At 37.1% G+C, this 22,241-nt stretch overlaps 1 protein-coding gene across 4 annotated transcripts in view; it reads left to right on the plus strand.

Moving 5' to 3' along the window:
• Positions 1-22,241, plus strand: part of CPED1 (cadherin like and PC-esterase domain containing 1) — a 301,524-nt gene that overhangs the window by 45,182 nt on the left and 234,101 nt on the right. The gene's annotated exons all lie outside the window — the stretch shown is intronic.

Here is a 22,241-nt window from a genome sequence, read left to right on the forward strand (position 1 = left end):
ACAATCACCATCGACGCCCTTTTCAAATCTGCGGTTCTGGGACGGGCGCTAACATTTATACAACACGGAATGAGAGAAAGCAAGACAAGATTTTAAACCTCTATCATTTTAGGATTCCTTTCCTTAAGTCCTTGCTTTTAGCCTCCTGTCCTCTGGGCAGAAGAGAGGAAGGGGAAGCAAAGAAGGAGTGGAGAAACGTGTATCTGGAGGCAAAATTGGAGACGGTTCCTTTTGGCTAGCAGTGCACGTTCATAACAGATGCTTCTTCTCATCAGTTAAAATTTCAGAGCCTAATGAACACCTCATTCCTCTTCCCCTCCAGCCCCACACCAGCACTCCTGCTGCCTTCCTGAATTTAATATGCATTACAACTGTTTAGCAGGAAGACAAAAGAGTAAAGGCCCCATTTAAAAGGCACAGTGGGGCTTCCCTGGTGGCGCAGTGATTGAGAGTCCCCCTGCCGACGCAGGGGACACGGGTTCGTGCCCCGGTCTGGGAAGATCCCACATGCCGCGGAGCGGCTGGGCCCGTGGGCCCGTGGGCCATGGCCGCTGAGCCTGCGCGTCCGGAGCCTGTGCTCCGCAACGCGAGAGGCCACAATAGCGGGAGGCCACAACAGGGAGAGGCCTGCGTACCGCAAAAAAAAAAAAAAAAAAAAAAGGCACAGTGTGTTTTGCCTTGTCGGTATTTCTCCTCGAACACACTGGACATACATTTTCTATTAGGCAAGCAATAGGTTTTGCACGGTATCAGAAGTGCTTCTTCTGTGCCTTCAGTTAATCGAACTAGAAAAGAAAAGAAATTGAATCAGAGAAACGTATAGGGCTGCACTGTTCTATTTTTTTGTGTTATGACACATGGTAATTGTGTGTTCGCATTTATTGTTATTTTCCTCATTGCTCATAGAATTACTGATGTATTTACAACCGAACAGAATTTGTTCTTTAACTGGCACAGGAGAGCTCAAGGAATGTTTATTTAACCTTAACTCGGTTGAGTTGTTTATACTACAGGGACCTGAGTTCAATTTACTTTAGTTTTTGAAAAAAAAAACTTTCTTATTTATAAAAGTTGAGCTGTGAGTGACCTCTCCAGTCTGATGTTTCCTTTACCCTCCACTGTGCAAAAGGGAACAAAAAGCCACTGTCTCATTTTTACTCCAAAGAAACTAAACTACTTCCTTAAGTGGGCTAGTTCTTTCAATTGAAAATGGTAACCAGATGTTTACTGAAATCCCTAGCATTTCTCCTTCAAGCCTAGCTTCTTTCTAATTGTTTGATCTTTTTAAGTTTCATAGAAACCAGATTGGGTATTTGAGTTTTCCATAGCTGGGAAATGTTTAATGCAGCTTTGCAGATACTTTCTTTGTACTGTTTCTTTAAATGCACTTCCTTCTGCTTTTATTTTTTAAAAAGATGCAGCATGGAAAATTTTATAAGTTTTTATTTTTTTTATAAGTAATTTATTACAGATCATTGTTCTTTTCATATTTCTTTAGAATTGAAGAGACTGGGGTTTTTTTGTTTGTTTTGTTTTGTTTGGAACTTAGACTTTTTTGTTTGGTTTTGCCACAGACTAAACTGTGCTCTAAGTGACAGATTTAATTTGTAAAAACAAATATTCATATTATGTTTAGATGGAGAAAGACTCTAGGAAGGAAAACAAACTCCTTCATACGGGACCTTTCAAGTGACAGAGTATGTGGATTAATTTAAGAGTGTTTGGAGACTCCAGATACAGTGCAGTTACTATGCTAGTGTATTATCAGATTTAGCTGCCTGAAATATTTTAGACCTTGTCCTCAATTTGGTAGGAGTTTAGGAGCATCTAACCATATTTTCAAGACCACCTCTTAATTTTTGTATCACTTTTACTTTCTACTTTCAGTGTTACAAATACCGTTGAAACGTCCCGAATCACTTCCTTTTTAGACTTGACTTTTCTCAGTTAATTACTATTTCGCTCTGGATATCTTATATGGTTTCTATCTTATTTTTAGCTAAAGTGGCTTCCTCTTAACAGCGTCTCTTTGTGGAAGTACAAACCACAGTTTGGGAAACAAAGACTTAAGGAAAAGTAGGGTTTTTTTTTCCCCTTGTTAATCTCTCTCTAATTAACTCTCAATAATCAGATTTTCACCCCACCAAAATTGTCCAGAATTTACCAAGAAATTCCTTTTTGTTACAAAATCCAGCCACCATATTTACAATTGCCTTATTTTTGGTAGAAGAGCATGTTTGAGCATGGGTGGAATGTAAATTAGGCTTTAATGTAAGTTCACTGAGATAATTTCTCAATTTCCATGATCTTACTCTAGCAGTGTTTCCCAAACTTGGTGAAATGTGTGTATCAGTGGAATAAATACCTATCCTAGCACTGAGGGGGCGCTACATGCTCTGGGATTTCCTTACAAACCCTTTTCTCTCTTAACTTCCTTGATAGTGCCCTTGCCTGCTTCTCCCACCTTTCTGACGCCTCCTTCTTTATGTTTTTGCCCCAAATATGAGCCTTCTCCAGGACCTTGATCCCTAGCCATCTTTTTTGCCTCCTGTCTTGATATTCCCTCAAGACGTCTTTCTACAGATTCAGTGATCTCCTCTGGGAACTCCTCAGTGGTGGCCAGAGGCTGGGGCTGGTGATCAAAGGGTACAAACTTCCAGTCATAAATAAGTTCTGGAGGTGTAATATATAGCACGGTAACTAGAGTTATAATACTGCATCGTCTATTTGAAAGCTGTTAAGACAGTAGATTGTAAAGGTTCTCCTTATCAAAAAAATGTGTAACTATATGTGGTGATGGATGTTAACTAGACTCATTGTGGTGATCATTTCACAGCATATATATATATATATATATACACACACACACACACACACACACACACACACACACCCAGAGAGAGAGAGAGAAAGAGAGAGAGAGAATCATTACGTTGTACACTTGAAACTAATATAATGTTAGATGTCATTTATATCTCAAAAAAAAATTCCACTTGGGATAGAACCTCAAAATAATGTCGAATCCTAATCTGTCTCCTATAGGCAAAGTTTTGAGAAAGCATGGATTTTCCAGGTACCTGGTAGTTTTGATTTGTGTGTCCCAGGGCCTCAGCATATATAGATAATGGATAATGCACGATGCTTCCATTCTGTGGGTCTTGCCAGCCATGTTCCTCTGACTAGTACGGCATTCCCTCACCTCCTAGGCTCTAAAGCTCGCATCAGGTCCTCTCTCTCTCTTTCAGCCACAGCACAGATCCGGCACCCTGAGCCCTGTAAGGTATGCCTTCTCTTGGCCAGGACTCCATGTTCCTCACAGTTACTGTGCCTCTTTGGTGCTATCACAGTAACTATTGCTCTCCCAGATGCTCGTCTCTGCCTTCTGTTATACATCCCCACCACAAGTGCCAGTTTAATATTCCACAAGCACACCTCTGCTCACATCACTTTCCTGTGCAGAAGTGTTGAATGATTTTTTATTTCCTCCTAAACAGAACGCAAATTCCTTACCCCAGCATTCGAAGCCATGGAGTCAGACATCTCCATATCCCTGCGGTAGCATGGCTCTCAGGCTTGTCCTCACTCTTGAATTACCCAGGGAATATAAAAATTAAAGAGGCCAATGCCCAGGCCCCACTTCAGAAAATTATATCAGAATTTGGGGGGAAGGGATTGGATCTGGGTATCACTTTTTTTTTTTTTTAATTCTTAACTTTATGGCCTAAAGTTCTTATTTTACCTGAGTTCTTTTTAAAAACTTTATTTTATTGAGGTATTATTGATTTACAATGCTGTGTTAATTTCTACTGTACAACACAGTGATTCAGTTATACATATATATGCATTCTTTCTCATATTCTTTTCCATTATAGTTTATCACAGGATGTTGAATATAGTTCCCTGTGCTATCCAGTAGGACCTTGTTGTTTATCCATTCTATTTATAATAGTTTACATCTGCTAATCCCAAACTCCCAATCCATCCCTCCTCTCCCCCTCTGCAACCTCGTCTATCTATGTCTGTGAGTCAGTTTCTGTTTCATAGATAAGTTCATATGTGTCTTGATTCCACATATAAATGGTATCATATGGTATTTGTCTTTCTCTTTCTGACTTACTTCACTTAGTATGATAATCTCTAGGTCCATCCATGTTGCTACAAATGGCATTATTTCATTCTTTTTTATGGCTGAGTAATATTCCATTGTATATAAGTACCACATCTTCTTTATTCGTTCATCTGTTGATGGACATTTAGGTTGTCTCTATGTCTTGACTATTGTAAACAACGCTGCAATGAACATAGGGGTGCATGTATCTTTTTGAATTATAGTTTTCTCCGGACATTGGGCATTACTTTTTTTTTAAAAGCTTCCCAGGTGATATTAATATGTGGGCAGAATGGAGAACCACTTTGATTGGGCTACTCACCTTTGCCTGATCACATTTCAAAGCTTTCTACTTTGCAGTGCTATTGAGGCTTTTGTCTCCTAGAATTTCCTCCTTTCTGCCATTTGTTAAAATCCAAATTAATATATAAATTCACCCATAAATTCCCCTCAAACTAGAAATGGTAAACAAGTTAACTAAGGCATCATCTCACGTTAGTCATATACCTCTGATGCCTAGATTATATTTTTTGTTATATTTTTATAATTTTTGTTACATTTTATAACAAAAATTTGTTATATTTTTATAATTTTTGTCTGTTACTCTCATCTCCCCTTTTATATGACAAACTTCTTGTAGAACAGGGAGTATTTTATTCATCTTTTTATTCGTTATCCTGCATAGGAAAGTGCATTGTGTATACCTAGTAGGTACACAATTAAATGAATAAGCAATTGAAAAAATAAACCTACAAATATACTAATAAAAGAGCTGAATATTTCCTTCAGATATTCAAGCATCATTTGCTTCTTTGAAGTTTAGAGAAAAAATAGTGAGTGCTTGATAGGAAATAGCTGTATTGTAGAGCAAAATGAAATGTGCTACGGAATATGTCTGAGCAAAACCAGCTGAAGAACAGAACTCACATGCCCACTGCCTCTAGTGAAAGTTCTCTGTAACCTTGTTTCAGAGTCAGTCAAGCCAGTGATGTCTCTGTTTTCGAAGAAAGAAGAATTCTGCCAATAGCTAATAATAACCTTTAATAATAATAACTCATTTCAACTCTTTGTCTAAGGAAAAACATGAAAGTCATATGTGAATCTCATCATCTGTGCAACAAGATGATCTATTTAGAGCAGGGAACTCTTGGAATTTAAAAAATCTGTTTAGCATTCCAACTCGTTATCAGAGTGACCAAACAAGTGATTAAGGGGTGTAGAGGACAGAAATGACTCTCAGGGGTCCCTGCTTCTCTAATTGCTAGCTCTGTATTTTATACTTATCAGAAGGTAAAAGGAATCCTTCCCTGAATATTTGCTTAAGCAACATGGTTTTAGCAAAGTTTGACCATAGTATCTACCGATTTGCTAGGACTATGATTCTCAAACTTAGTATGCGTTAGAATTATCTGGAAGGTTTGTCAAATTACAGATTGCTGGGCCCTACTTCCAGCTGATCTGATTCCCAGGTAATGCTAATGTGTTGGTCCTGGACCACTTGTTGAAAACTACTGTCCTAGGTATTTCTTTATTACAGATTTTCATTGTTTCTTCCAGAAGCACGAGGATGTTCTGCCTGTTTGCTATTTTAAGTATTTAGTGGCCAAGCAGTTCCCCATTTGCCTTGCTAGGACCCTGAGTCAACCTTCTACCTTGGTGAGAAGCCCCCTCCTAAATTTACGTAGATGCTAAACCCATTAATTGTGAGTTAACATGCAAAGCCTTGGTACATGTTAGCTTAATTCTTTACAGTCAAGACCAGTGATCGCATTTAAAAATGATAGCAACAAGTAGCTGAATTTAAACTGTCTTTGGACATGTTGGGCTTGCTTGATGAAAGTGGGATCAAGGTAAAAATGTGGACAGATAATTTATTCCAAATGATAGTTATATGCTCCCAAAGAGAAGCAAGATGGTACTGTGGAAGAGAGGAATACTGGCTTGGGTTGCAATGTCTATGTGAAACCATGGCTAAGTTACTTAATTTCTTAGATTCCTTTCATTTTACAGAAGATGAAGATTTTTGGATTAGATGATATTTAAGATCTAGTTCAACTGGAAAATATATAAAAAGAATAATAGGGCTTCCCTGGTGGCGCAGTGGTTGAGAGTCCGCCTGCCGATGCAGGGGACACGGGTTCGTGCCCCGGTCCGGGAAGTTCCCACATGCCGTGGAGCGGCTGGGCCCGTGAGCCATGGCTGCTGGGCCTGCACGTCTGGAGCCTGTGCTCCACAACGAGAGAGGCCACAACAGTGAGACGCCCGCATACCGCCAAAAAAAAAAAAAGAATAATAAAGAATGAGGGAGATTACCTAAAATGCCACCAACAAAGACAGTTAATTTGGGGCACATTTCTTTATAAGTTTTTTATACATTTTATACAATTTTCTAGTTTGCTTTTTTACCATACTATTATGTCAGAAATACATGCTGTAAAAACTTTGTAAATGTTATTTCAAGGGCTACATAAAATTATATTACTGGTTGTATTTAATATTTACTTAATTTAATGTCCTTAATCTTTTCCATATTGTTAGATATTTATGATATTTTTAATGTTTTGCTATTGTAAATATTGCACTCACAAAATCGTTGTTGTTCTATGGAAATATAGCATGGAAATCCAAGTTCACAGCTGTAGTATAAAACAGATTAAGATTCTGCTGGAAATTGGTACTTGCATCGTAGTAGGAATGCTGGGAATGCCAGAATGGCAGGCACATTCCATGGTAATCTGAAGGCTCATCTGAGAGAGCCAGTATCAGGAATAACAAGTGTTTGCCCTTCCATTGGTTTGTTTGCTCAAGGATTCCTGTTCATTATTTGTTCATTTTTGGAGAAACAGCATATTAAGGGTATCAGAAAGACCTTACTTTGTGTTGTCTGAAATCTCTAACCCATAACTGTACACAGCATGACTATAGCACCCTGAGACTGATTTTGTTTCTTGTTTTATGGAAGGAAATCCTATTACTTTGTCACATTGAGTATTTTACATCAATTTTCATCAGAGACATTCTGAATTTTAAAATGATTGAGATCTATGTTAATTTTATGTATTTTTTCATTTGTATATAGCCGTTGATTGGCATCTTACAGTACTTTGAAAGATGTACAATGTTTGAAAAGACTCAATGTCTGTTTTTCTTAGAAAATAATAGTTCTTTATTTGGATGCATATTCTAACCACATTTTTAGAAAATAGTTTTCCCATTTATAAAGATGTTATATGTTTATGGTAGAATATTGAATCAAACCTTTGCAAGTACAAAGATGAAAGCGAAAATCATTCCAAATCCCACCACCCAGAGATAACACAGTTAAATAATGTTGTGCGTGTTTCCAGGCATCTCTCTAAGCATAACACACAAGTACAAACACACACACACACCCCCACACACACACACATTTACATCCTGACTTTTTGCCTCCTGCCTCTTTTACAATAGTTTACCCCACATGTTTTAACAGATACTTTTTTCAAATTTTTTTGGCTGCCACACGCAACTTGCGGGATCTTAGTTCCTCGACCAGGGATTGAACCCGGGCCCCCAGCAATGGAAGCGCAGAGTCCTAACCACTGGACCACCAGGGAATTCCCGAGACATTTTTAATATTTTGATAAAACTAAAGACTGTGATAAAAGTATTGTCATATCAATGTAGTTTTTAAGGATTGTGACAAATTGTTGTATCACTAGTTTTAAGTTAGCCTTTTTTGATCATTAAGTAAATGCACTGTGCTATGTAGTTTATATACATTAACTTATTGAATTCTCACTTCTAGTCCACAAGGTAGCTATTTCTGTTTCACAGATGAGGAACTGAACAGTGTATATCAGAAATGGTGGAGTTAAGGTTTGACCCAAGGACTGTCTTTCTCCAAACCTGAGTCTTTGACCACAATATCATCCTAGTTTCTTGAAAGTGTATGAAAAGTATTTGCTTCATTCTGTTTTGTGTTTTATTGTATGGGTATACTATAGTTTTTTAACCAAGTTCTTCTTGACAGACAGTTAGAATTTTTTCAACTTGTTAATACAAAATCCAACTTTACTACCATATTTGTTTATATTGCTTTTTTGAGATTTGGGTGTAATGTGGAATTATTGTATCAATGCATTAAATATTAAAACTGTGGTTCTTCCTGCCACATTCCTCTACAAAATGATGATTCCTATTTTTACTTTCATCAGCAGTGCTAGTTCTCCATGGATCTTCAGTATCACATTTTTTAATCTGATGAAGTTAAAAATGTCACATCATTTAAATTCTTTCATAGGAAAGGAAGCTTTACTTACACATCAATTTAAAAATATTTCTATTTTTCTAAGTGCTGTTTTTTAAATTTAATTTTTTATTTCTAAATCTTTTTTATACAAAGGATATGAATAAGCAGTTTATATTTTCATATCTAAATGTCAAAACAAAGGAGAAAAGATCATGAAGTTCACAAAAAGCTACAGAAAGACCATTTAAAGTATAGCATATCACTTTACAGTCCCAGGACTGGCAAATTTCAAAACTGGTGATATCACCTGTTGCTGGTGGACATTCCAGGAAAGGAAGCTCTCATACATTGCCTGTGGAAGTGTGAAATATTGTAGCCTTTTTTTGGAAAACAATCTGGAAAATCTGTAACATTTAAAATACTTATAGTTTCTAAGCCAGCAATATTATTCTTGGGAATCAAGTATAAGTTGAAGTTAAAGCATTAAAAGATAATAAAATATATACATAAATCTTAAAATTAACACTGTCAAAGAAAATGGTTTTAACTAAGGACAATCAAAATAAGGGAAATGAGATTATGCTACAAATTTTGAGTAATAAATAATTAGAGAGAAAAATAGCAAATTATGTTCCTAGAGTCTCTGGAGAGGTGGAAAACTCATGTTAAGAGATTAGAGGAAACACCAATTTTGCAGAATTCTATTAAAATATGTGGAAAAAATGTGCTTCTTAGATGTGTAGGAACAATACACTTTAATAATACGGTACACTTTAACATACTTGGCCTAGTTTCATATGGGCTAAGTGTTCTTCATCTCATAGATGACAGCATTATTAGCCTCAGGAGACGCTTCTGATACCCCCTTGGCTTCTGAGAGCAGGGCCAATTTTAAGAAAATTATGAAGTGGGTGAAATGGGTTTTAGGCAATAGCTCTGTTCACCCATTACCCAAGTCCCTCCTTACCTAAAGCACCCACTTTAGGGTCCCACAGGGTTGGCCTAACTAGTCAGGTCACATCTATCATATGGGGCTCATTGCTACTCACTCATGAAAATGTACCTTCCTTCATCATCAGTTTCAGGGCTGAAGATGTCACATATTCTAGCAAATGCACTTGTACTGCCAATGAGAGAAAACTGATCCCAGTTCTAGGTCCCAGTTCTAGATAATGTGTATGAATTTTAACTGAGGCCTCATGCTGAAGAAGTCCTCTGTTTCCCTTAGACCAAAACCACCAAATGATGTCTGTTGAGTTAACATACTCTCCTTCTACGGTAAGAAGGCCTATTAACAAAACATGAGGGGGTGGTACAGAATTGAGACAGAAGATTATTTTCTGTGTTTTCTAAATTCTACTCATACTGCCCTATTCAGAAGGCTTAAATAATAGGCGGAAAGACATATACAAGATGTCACATTTCTTCTTGAGTTTATCATCGAGACCGCAAATTTATCTGCCTGTCTCTTACCTCCCACCCACCTATCTATTCATTAAACAACAAATACTTATGTAAAGCTTATCAAGTACTAGGCACTGTCCTAAGCACTTTACAAACATTAACTCATTTAATTTTCATAATATCCTCCCAAGAGTGGTATTAGTGTTACTAGGAGATCTGAGTTTTAGGCCTCACATCTGCTTTTTGAAATGACCTTGAGCAAGCTCATTAGATAATCTATTGCTTGGTATGAAAATGGAAGATAAGACCTGTTCCATAAATATCTCACAGAAATATTATGATTGGTTTAAGCAAATCTCCAAAGATTATTGAAAATAATGCTTTATGAATAAGAGCTGTGTAATCCTGAAATACTTGTGGCATTAAGTAATAAGCCATTGAGAGAATTGATTCTTTTTCTCATGTTAGTGAACTATATTTTCTCAAGCCTTGATTCTCATCTGTGCTGAATTAGTGTGTAATTATTCTTAGAATAAATTTTAAATCAATGACTCCCACCTCCCTCTCAGATTGCTTGAAGTCCCCAGTGCATTATTATACAATGTTAAACCAGATATGATTAGGTTTTATTCACTGCATTTTAAAGAAGTCATGCAAAATGACTTTTAATAAATCAGAAAGAAGGAATAATATTTGGTTAAATGAAGTGTCACCACACTAATTATACACTAAAACCTCCTGCACCATCCTGTGGAATTTGGTACAAGGAGTGTCTATCAAAAACTCAAGTCAAGTACTCAAGTAATAAAAGAACCCATTTTCAGGCATCATCCTCATACAAGGATTATGACAAGGACATTTTGGCCAGGCATCAGAATATTTTATAATTGACACTAAACACGTTTTATTTAACACATGTTTATTAAACATGAGCTAGGTGTAGGATACTAAAATTGGCGTGGATGGAGAGAGAGCATTATAAAAGTGAGTGAGACCTTTCAAGGAACTATAGGGCAGAGGTGTATATCAGTGTTTCTCAAACTCACATGTGCATACTGGGGATTTTGTTACCGACAAATTTGATTTGGTGAGGTCTAAGCTGGGGACTGAAATTTTTCATTTCTAACAAGCTTTCACTATATGAAAACGATACAGATCCAAGGATCATTTTTGAGTAGGAAAGATGTACATGTTTGACTGTAATATAAGATACAATAGGAGCAGTATGAAGAGCAGAAATAACATGTTCTGAGAGAACAGAAAAAGAAGGGACCAATTCTGAATGTGGGGGTCTAGGAAGGTGTCACAAGTGAATACTTGATATGTGACCATGATTTCTCAAGTAGATTTTAGAGGGAAGAGCATTCATCAGTATGAGCTGCATGCTAGGGCACACAGGTCTAAAAGTGTGTGGATCATATGGTAGCTCTATTTTTAGTACTTTTTTAAGGAACCTCCATACTGTTCTCCATAGTGGCTGTACCAATTTACATTCCCACCAACAGTGTAGGAGGGTGCCCTTTTCTCCACACCCTCTCCAGCATTGATTGTTTATAGATGTTTGTTTTGATGATGGCCATTCTTACTGCTGTGAGGTGATACCTCATTATAGTTTTGATTTGCATTTCTCTGATAATTAGTGATGTTGAGCATCTTTTCATGTGCCTCTTGGCCATCTGTATGTCTTTTTTGGAGAAATGTCTATTTAGGTCTTCTGCCCATTTTTTGATTAGGTTTTTGTTTTTTCGATATTCAGTTGCATGAGCTGTTTGTGTATTTTGGAGATTAATCCCTTGCCACTCCTGGGCATATATCTGGAGAAAACCATAATTCAGAAAGATATGTGTATCCCAGTGTTCACTGCAGCACTGTTTACAATAGCCAGGATATGGAAGCAACCTAAATGTCCATCAATGGAGGAATGGATAAAGAAGATGTGGTATATATATACAATGAAATATTACTCAGCCATAAAAAAGAACAAAATAATGCCATTTGCAGTGACATGGGTGGACCTAGAGATTGTCATACTGAGTGAAGTAAGTCAGAGAAAGACAAATTAAAAAATATAAAAGAATGGTACAAATGAACCTATTTACAAAACAGAAATAATAGACTCACAGATGTAAAAAACAAACTTATGGTTACCAAGGGGGAAAGGGAGGTGGGAGGGATAAATTGGGAGATTGAGATTGACATATACACACTACTATATATAAAATAGGTAACTAATAAGGACGTACTGTATAGCACAAGGAACTCTACTCAGTACACTGTAATGACCTATATAGGAATAGGATCTAAAAAAGAGTGGATATATGTATATGTAAAATTGATTCACTTCGCTGTACAGCAGAAACTAACACAACATTGTAAATCAACTCTACTCCAATAAAAATTAATTGAAAAATAAATAAAAGTGTATGGAGTCTCAGGGGCCAAGAAGGGTCCATGTGGCTGAGAAGAAGTGGGGTTTGGGGAGTGCTGCTTTGAGGGAAAGAGCTAGAGAACTAGGTTGGGGCAGGTGTGAAGGATCTCTGTTGCTTTGCTAAGGAATTTGATCTGTATTGTGGTGGCAATGATAAGATCTGTGTTTTCAGAGGATGATTGTGGCTTTATGGAGGAAAATGGATTAATGAAGGGAAAAGAAATAGAAGCAGGGTGACTAATTAGGAGACTTTGCTAAGATAGTGAGATCTTAGATTTAGAGACTGTGATAGGATTTGGAAAGGTCAGGAAATATTTAAGAAATTCTAATTTAGGTTGGATGGGAATTGGAGATCAATGGGAAGTGGAATGAGAGACAAGTACTAGTTGAAGATGATGTTATGCTTTCTAGCTTGAGGGAGAGGAGGTGACTACACCTTTGACGATAATAAAACTGGAAGGACGGACAGGTTTTTGGTAGGAGATACAGCTTCTGATTCATATGTGTTCAGCAGGGCATCTGTCTTAGGATGTAACTGGAGATCTGAAACATAAGAAAGGTTAAGAAATGTAAATTTGAGAGTCAGTGGCAGGGAAGCAATAGCTAAAGCAATGAATGTAAGTAAAATCATCAAAGGAGTTGAATTTAGAGAGAAATGGTAACAAGTGAAATGAAAGGCTAGAAACTTGGGGAGCTGCATGTATTGAGGAGGGTCTCAAACCCTGAACTTGATCTATTTTTCAGTCTTCTGTATTTTAAATACCATCGGAATTGTCTTTATCAGAGAATCCATCTTGTATAGAAAGTAATTATTTTTCACTTTCTGCATTGTAGTGCAGATTGGTTTTGTAATACAACATTCTTAGTATAAAATACTTGGTGAGATATGTAATTAATATGTGTCTAGTTACAGCCATATACTTAACAGTCATCATCTTTTTTTCTCTGGAGAATATGTTTATTCTGATTTTTTTAAAAAAAACTAAAGTCCATACTTCATTCAGATTTTTAAACTTTTACCTAATGTCCTTTTTCTGTTCCAAGATCCCATCCAGGATACATTACATTGAGTTGTCGTGTTTCCTTAGGCTTTTCTTGGCTGTGACCTTTTCTCAGACTTTATTTGTTCTTGATGACCTTGGCAGTTTTGAGAAGAACTGGTCAGGTGTTTTGATGTGCCTCAGTTGGGTCATGCCTGGTATTTTCCGATTAGTATAGGGTTATGGTTTGGGGGAGTAAGACCACGGAGGTAAAATTCTCATCATATCATATCAAGGGTATAGACTATCCACATGACTTATCACTGTTGATATTAACCTTAATCACCTGACAGGTAGTGTTTGTCAGGTTTTTCCACTGCGCATTATACTTTTATTTCCCCTTTCCATACTGGACTCTTTGGAAGGGTGTCACTGTGAGCAACTCATGCCGAAGGGCTAGGCAGTTGTGATCTACCTCCTTGAGTCTGTAGTAGCTATGAAAATTATTTGATATTTTTCCACACTAGACATTTGTCTCTTCCTCTCCATTTATTTTTTTATTCAATAATTTGTTTATATCAGTATGGACTAGTGGATATTTATTTTATACCAATATTACTTTACTTTTTTTTTGCTCAAATTGTTCCAGTTTTGACCATTGGCTCCCATGCCCCTTTAACATACCTCCATCACTGCTTTTGTTCATTTGTTTGTTTGCTTGTTTGGTTTTGAGCTCTTCCTCATTTTCTGGCACTGTGATGCTCTAGACTCATCTTGTACACTTACTTTTCCAGCCCTTGAATCAGCCATACCTCCAAGGACCCCCTGGTTCCTCTTATTGGAGAATGGAATTAGAGACCAATATCTGAGTGTTAGGTGCAGTCTGAGTTTTAAATTGCAGTCTGAGTTTTAAATTGCTGCAGAGTTCATTTCTTTCAAGGTCTCCTAAGCTGGTGAGAATTCCAGACTTGTAGAAATTTGGTAAAATGCAATAATGAGAGTTTTCTCCCAGATAAACAATAGTCTTGAAGCAGTAAAAGTTTAAACACACATGCACACACATCTAATCAGTTATACTTCAATAGAAGACTATATAAGTGGCATGAAAATCTTTTTTAAAAAAAGTCACTTTAAAGAGAACAAAGGTATGGATACCAAGGGGGAAAAGGGGTGGGGTGGGAGGAATTGGGAGATTGGGATTGATACATATATACTACTGATACTATGTGTAAAATAGGCAACTAATGAGAACATACTGTATAGCACAGGGAACTCTACTTAATTCACTGTGGGGGCTGAAATGAGAAGGAAATCCAAAAAAGAGGGAGATATATATATCTCCGATTCATTTTGCCATACAGTAGAAACGAACACAACATTGTAAAGCAACTATACTCCAATAAAAATTATTAAAAAAAAAAAAAAAGCCTATGGGACTTCCCTGATGGTCCAGTGGTTAAGACTCTGAGCTCCCAATGCAGGGGGCCTGGGTTTGATCCTTGGTCAGGGAACTAGATCCCGCGTGCTGCAACTAAAGATCCTGGATGCCGCAACTAAGAGCACGCATGCTGCAACTAAGACCGGGTACAGCCAAATAAATAAATAAATATTAAAAAAAAACAAACAGAAAAGAAACAAAAAAATCCTATAGAAGGAAACTTTAGCAAGCCTTCTAAAGAAAACATTTCTTGAATTTATTTCATAGAAATAAACTGATCTATTTCTTTTCATGCTCTTCTTAATGAAAAGTTCCTTTAGAACAGGAGTCTTTTAACTTTTGCAAAAGTTTAAGCATAGTGTTGCTTTCTTTTTTACGTGGGCCTCTCACTGTTGTGGCCTCTCCCGCTGCACAGCGCGGGCTCCGGACGCGCAGGCTCAGCGGCCATGGCTCACGGGCCCAGCTGCTTCGTGGCATGTGGGATCTTCCCGGACCGGGGCACGAACCCGCGTCCTCTGCATCGGCAGGCGGACTCTCAACCACTGCGCCACCAGGGAAGCCCAGTGTTGCTTTTTTGAACTTGTGAGTAGGTTAGAAAAATTTCAGGAGTTCAAAACTCTTCACAGAAACAACCTCCAAACCTCTCTTAGGGCAGAAAACTGGTAGACATTAGGGCAGGAAAACCTTATCCCTAGTGTGCATTTAAAACATCAAGGGAGAGAATGGTTTTGAATTTCTCTGTGGTGAAACACAAAGTTTTCATCATCAGCTCTTAGAGGTTAAGGAGCCAGAGGCATAACAAGCAAAAATCCATGACCAGAGTCTTGGGGCAAGAAACCAGATTTAATTAGATTTTGTGACCATGTTATATAATGCTTTGAAAATCTCAAGTTTCAATATATATGATTTCTTTTAAAATGAATTCTGAAAATTGAAATATATAATCCAATAAACATCTACTAAGTGTCTACTATAATCAGTGTTATATACAAGAACTTGAATGTTTGTTGTCCTTAAAGAAAAGCCATGAATAAAATTAATTAAGTATGGGTAGATCCATCGTATTAAGAATACAGTTAAGGGAACAGGTTAATGCAGCTTGGTTCAGGAATGGCTAATTTATATTCAAACGATCTTGTGGTAGAATCAAGCATAGAACCCAATTTATTATTAATAAGTTAATAATGTATTCAATAATGTAAACTATCTACTAAGTCTGGTAAAAGAAGGATACAGAGAAAGGAAGACTTTATTATGTGATAAGAATCTTATAGTTGTGAGTAAAAGGCTGTACAAAGGGAAGAGTGAGCATGTAAAATATCCTGTTATAAAGGAATTTTATGTATTATTTAATAATTGCTATATTATAAAGGAATATTATGTATTATTTAAAAATTAAACATTTTCAGTATTTCACACTGAAATAAAACAAATTTTAGGAAATCATACTACTGTATCCTTAAGGAATATAATAGTATAATACTATAAATAAGTAAATGAGACTTGGCTTTAGTAGCTATGTATCTTAAAAGTTCCTGGACAAGTTTCTTTTCCAAGTCACACTTTATAAATCTTTTCTGCTTCAATCAAATGTATGTGGTCACACAAAAGTTTCTAATAAGTAAAGCACTTGGAATCTGCTATTAGTTTTCATAATTAATATTACAATTCTTTAAATGCAATGACTGGTTACCTTTGTTTTTCTTATGTACTTCTCTCCTTCATTCTTACTAAGAACCAAAATGTATCTTTATGTCCTTTTTAAAAAAACTACTCTAATATTTTTTCTTATTATTCATCCATTTTTAATTTTTACAAAAATATTTCAATATCCTAGCATTTTATCGAGTCTTAGTTATTGGTCTACTGCTCACATTCAGTTATTCATTCATCTATGCATTTAGCAAATAGGTAGCAAATACTTGTTAAATTCCAGCCACTGTTGTAGATACTGAGAATACAGCAGTGATTAAAATAGGCCCTGTTCTGTCCTCGTGAAGCTCACATTCAAATGGGGATAGACAGACAATAAACAAATAGATAAGAAATACATAATGTGTCAGATGATGATAGATGCTATGGAGAAAAGTAAAGCAGGAATAGACCTGTCATTCCTTGAGAATAAGCAGCATGTATAAGAATGATGCTATCTCAGAGCTCTCCGTTGTTCTCTGGGTTGAATTACTGATCCAGTAGACTTTATCAATGAGGAGGTCATTTGAGAGCCAGGAACGATTGTTTGCTTTACATGACAGCCTGACTATGAGAAACTGGAAATATTCTAAAGGCAGCCTCACTCCTTAGGGCAGATGCTTGATTAAAACAAAAACAAAAAGCTTTAAAAATAGCTCTTACTTTTAACACTGAGATGTTAGGTGGTTCCTGAGAATGCTTAGAGAAGGATAAAAACTATAGTCAGTGCCATATTATGTCTGAATTAATAAAGCTGGACCCTGACATCTCCTTCTAAAATTGTCTGTGGAGTTTTCATTGCTTCCAGACCCGACACTATGGAGGCATGATAATGAGCAATAATGTTCTACAGTTTATGGGGAGAATCCTATAGATTTTTCACGTTGAGATGGAGAATGGAACACCCACATCCTGTTTTCTAAGAACTATGTCCTATGACCTCTCTATTTAAGGGCTTGGCTAGCCTGATCTGGGAGCTTGTCCTGCTCTGGTTTCTTTGTGACAGGGAAAGAAATCATTTTAACCATCAAAAAAAAGCTGAGAAACTTTTAGAGGTTTCTTTTCAAAAGTAGGTAGAAACCCAGTTAATATTTATAGTTCCTGAGTACATGTGCAGTTGAGAGCTATCTCCTTTTACACATGAATATTTCTCTTACTTCAATTACCAGTGGTATCGCTAATAATGTTTTAGGATGCTGTTGCTGGGTGAGGGTCTAGGAATACCTGAGTTATACCTGCTATAGTCTTTTTCCTCCAAGGTCCCAAAGGAAAATAGACACTGGACAGTAGTTGAGAAAATACCAAAGCTAGATAGTTCCTCTTTGTCTCAGTTTCTTCTTCTGTAAAGTATGTGTCATGATAGTTTCTACTCCACAGTGTTGTTGGAAGTTCTGCATAAGTTAATACATATAAGGCATCAAAAGCTAAGTGTCTCTGTTGCCTCCCTGTTTTTTGAAGCAATAATGATGTAATGATCACAAACATGGCTTCTGGAGCTAGACTTCCTGTATTCAAATTCTCTTCCCATCACGAACTAGATGGCTGACCTTGGGCAAGTTATTTAACCTTTCTGCACTAAAAAAAAAAAAAGAAAAAGTATATCCAGCAGGGTACTGTACAAAATAAATTAATTAATGCAAATACTCGGAACAGTACCTGGCATACTCTGAGTACTCAGGAGCTAATTGCTGTTGATTCATTACCACTACTACTGCTCCTATTCCTTATTTATTAGCGTGGCCTTGGCGCCCAAATCCTAATGCAGTATTCTGAAGAGTTAGGCTGGGTCACATAAAGGTCTCCTTTCCCTGTGCCAGGAAAACCTAAGAAGCCATCATCCAAATTGGCCAGGATCTGCTTTGCCTGTTTTTTCCCGAATCTAAATCTTTTTTTTTTTTAAGTTACTTTTTATTGGAGTATAGTTGCTTTACAATGTTGTGTTAGTTTCAATCCAAATCTGACTTCTCAGCTCTTACACTAATGTCGACCTTCAGGGGACAGAAGAAACACATCAAGTAAGACCAACACCAAAAATGTTTGCCTCGGTGCCTAGAAAGAGCCTGTCCTGGGCCACGTATAACTGTGGCAACAGCCCTGAGACAGACTGAATGTGGAAAGAGTTCAAAGAGAGAGTGTGAACAAGAAAGAAATGAAGGCAGGTCCACCTAGGAGTGGGACCTGGTCCACTTTAGCAATCCAACCAAAAAGACATAAGGGAAAAAGATGGCTACAGGCCAATCGGTTTTTTCCAGGCTTGTTAGAGAAAGAACGACTCGAAGAGGCCACACTTCAGTCCTTGCCAACTTTAACATGGCCAACCAAATGTCTTTGGAGTTGAAGTGACCTTATTCAACCGTGCGAAAGAGCACAGCCAAAGATGGAAAGCAAAGGGTATGTTCAGACATCCTTTAAAGACCAACTGAGCAAATATCAACTGCCTATAGTCATCTCAACAAAACCAATTTACCTAATGAACAAGCCTAATTCATTGAGAGCTAAAGCATGGAACATCAACTTGCTGAATGAACAATTCATGGAAAACTGACAAACCAGTGTTTTATACCAGTTCTAAAGACTGTTTGCTGCTACTAAAGGCAGAGCCCAGGCAGAGTTTGGGCCAGGTCGGGCCACTAAGGTAAACTACAGAAAATGTGGGACGCTGGCCTCAGCTGTCAGTGGCTGCCTTGTAGGATATGAACCCAAAACTTCTAAGTTTTCAAATGAAAGCTGAAATCTGGATTTTTATGTGAATTGTGCTAACATTTGCGTTTTGACAAACGCTTAAAATTAAAAACAAAAACAAAACGAACACTGTGCAGACCAAATGCACCCTATATGTGGGCATTACACCCCCTGTGTGCCCGCAGTCTGCAGTCTCTGCTGTACGCATTTTCCACTAAACACTCATGCTTTTAGGTTGTTGAGCGTGGCCCCAAAGCTTCACAGTAAATAGTAATTTGTAATCTTGTTGAGGAACAAATTTGTATCCCAGATGCTCCAAGGTTGACTTCCGAATGTTATTTACTTCACTAGTGAGTATGCTTTGCTCTCTGCCCAGTTTCCAGATTTCAGTGTGGTTTTGGGAGGTTTTTAAACCAAGCTTGAATTCATAGCACCACTCATAAAACAAATAAAGCTGTTTTCTTTAAAAAAGGGCTGTGGGAATCAGGCAAGGGAGTAGATTTCTAGATAGAAATGAAGAGAAATTGAAAAGGTCTACTTTAACTAGAAAATTGAACTAGGAAATAGAGATTTGGAAGTTTGATGTGGAATTCAGCAAGGGTAACAGTAGGAATTTTGAGTGGAAACAATCAGCATTTTTTTCAGACCGTGGTAGCAAGAATTAGGCAAGAAGGATATGAAGAGATCGCTGAAAATTTTTGGTTATACTTTACTTCATTTTAAGAGGAAATTGATGTGCTCTATGGTATTTTTGAAATATTAACTTTTCACTTAAAATATTAATTAAATATTTTTGAGAGATGAGGGGTAACCTTATGAATATCAAGAAATTGTGTGATGCTTTATAAGTTAGCCTAAATTCTTTTTGATGTTTAGATTCCTTATAGCTGCTAAGGGCAGTGACTGTCTGCCCTTTTGTTTTGCTATTTACTTTCATATTTCTAGTACAGTGTTCAGTTCAGAGGAGGTTCTTAATAAACTGAATACTTTGAATTATTTAAATGTGTCTCCAGTTTCAAACATTTATGGCTTAAATATGTATTTCTTTCTATCAATTCTAGAAATTGTGTGCATGCCTTGGGTAGTGAAGGGGGGCATGCTTCAGACTTAGAGGAATATAAAACATACTGTTTTTTAACTCCCAAACAATGCAGTCCATATATGAAATTCCTCTTTCTCTGCATATTCTTATCTTCTTCAAATATTTAGTTGTGTATATTATAACAGGAAGTTTCCTCTAGGGCTTTAGTGTTTCCTGGTCTAGAAGTAATATCAAATGAAAATAGTCTCTGTGTTTTCCCTTTTGAATCCATATCAAAGGTTTTGGCTGAAAATGCCAGGTGCACATTTAAAATAAAGTATTGGAATCATCATAGAGTATTAGGTTTTGGCCATTGGAATCTGCTTGTAGTTTCCTTCAAAGTGAGAGTGCATGGGACAGGGTAGACCCTTGACACCTAAGGCCTGATGGCTATTACCTGGATGAGTTCTCTCCCAACTCCCAATCAACAACATCATTTCTCCTTGTTCTTTTGAACTATTTGCTATCCTCCAGCATCTTGAGATACATCAAGCAAACAGAGAAGCTCTAGGACAAGAGCTCAGTTAACTTGAGTTCAGTTGTCTGGATCCTTTTGTTTGGCAGAGAGGTTTCCCTTCCAGCAACAGGACAACTATAGAGGGACCAATAGCTTAGACAGCACAGGACTTGTCAAATGGAAAAGGACTTGATTAGTGCAGAGTAAAATTTCATTCCTAATTGTCATAGATATTCTTCCTCATCAACTTTTTTTTTCCTGTATAATTCTTCTTTGAAAGCATTATGCTCTCAAGTGAGAAATTCTAGGAAATTTTTAAAAGATAGAATTTGGAGGCATTGGATATTTTCTAGCTTTTTGAAGCCACTAATAACGCAGTAACTGACTTGTGAGGTCTGGCATAAATAGTTACTTGAAGGAACATTTATCTTAGTATTGATCAACAAAAGATGCCATGTGTACAGCAATTGCTTCATTTTCTAAACCGGATTTCCATCCAAAATGGAAACGTTTCCCAGGTAGTACCAATTCTTTTATATATTACTTAGTGTTCTTTTTCTGTTATTTTTTTTCTTGAGATAGACATTTCTATATTGTTTCTGAAGTAATGTGTTTACTACCCTATCATTAGCTAGTTATTCATTCATGCATTTAACAAATATTTCTAAAGCATCAGTTATATGCAAGGTAAGCTGATACAAATTTATGTAAATAGATCAAAAAGAATAAGGGGGCTTCCTTGGTGGCGCAGTGGTTAAGAGTCCGCCTGCCGATGCAGGGGACACGGGTTCGTGCCCCGGTCCGAGAAGATCCCACATACCTCAGAGCGGCTGGGCCCGTGAGCCATGGCCGCTGAGCCTGCGCGTCCGGAGCCTGTGGTCCGCAACGGGAGAGGCCACAACAGTGAGAGGCCCGCGTACCGCAAAAAACAAAAAAAAAAGTAAGGGAAAATAAACCCATATATAGCCACATAAATGTTAATTTTTAAGTATTCAATTACTTATGCAAGAATGTACTCTGCTGAGATTATTTTGGCAAGTAACTATGATTTATTGACAAAGAACTTTGTTCTTGGTGAAATAGATGAAATATCATTTCTTTAGTCTGTGTTATACTCTGTATTTTAGAGTCAACTCTGTCTATAACTAGAACACAAATTCCTTTTAGACTAAACCTATCTTAAATTTTTAATTAAATTTTATTTTCTACCTAACATAACTTTTTCTTTGTAAGAAAACTTATAAGAGCATTTTTTAAATTTATTTATTTAAGTTATTTATTTTTGGCTGCGTTGGGTCTTCGTTGCTGCGTGAGGGCTTTTCTCTAGTTGCGGCGAGCGGAGGCTGCTCTTCGTTGTGGTGGGCAGGCTTCTCATTGCAGTGGCTTCTCTTGTTGTGGAGCATGGGCTGTAGAGCACAGGCTCAGTAGTCGTGGCGCACAGGCTTAGTTGCTCCACGGCATGTGGGATCTTCCCAGACCAGGGCTCGAACCCATGTCCTCTGAATTGGCAGGCGGATTCTTAACCACTGCACCACCAGGGAAGCCCCTTAAGAGCGTTTTTGGTTTTCAAGATCTATGAAAATAATGGTAATACGGAGGCCCAGAACAAAATGTTCGATGTTTTGACTTCATATCGTTATAACACTCTCATCTCTTAAAAGACTTTATAATTTTCTTTCCTCCAAATCTCCAATTAAGATTTTATAAATTTATAAAATTAGTGATTTGAAACATTCTAAT

This window comes from Stenella coeruleoalba, assembly GCF_951394435.1.
Source record: "Stenella coeruleoalba genome assembly, chromosome: 9".
In the NCBI taxonomy this organism is placed as follows: domain Eukaryota; kingdom Metazoa; phylum Chordata; class Mammalia; order Artiodactyla; family Delphinidae; genus Stenella; species Stenella coeruleoalba.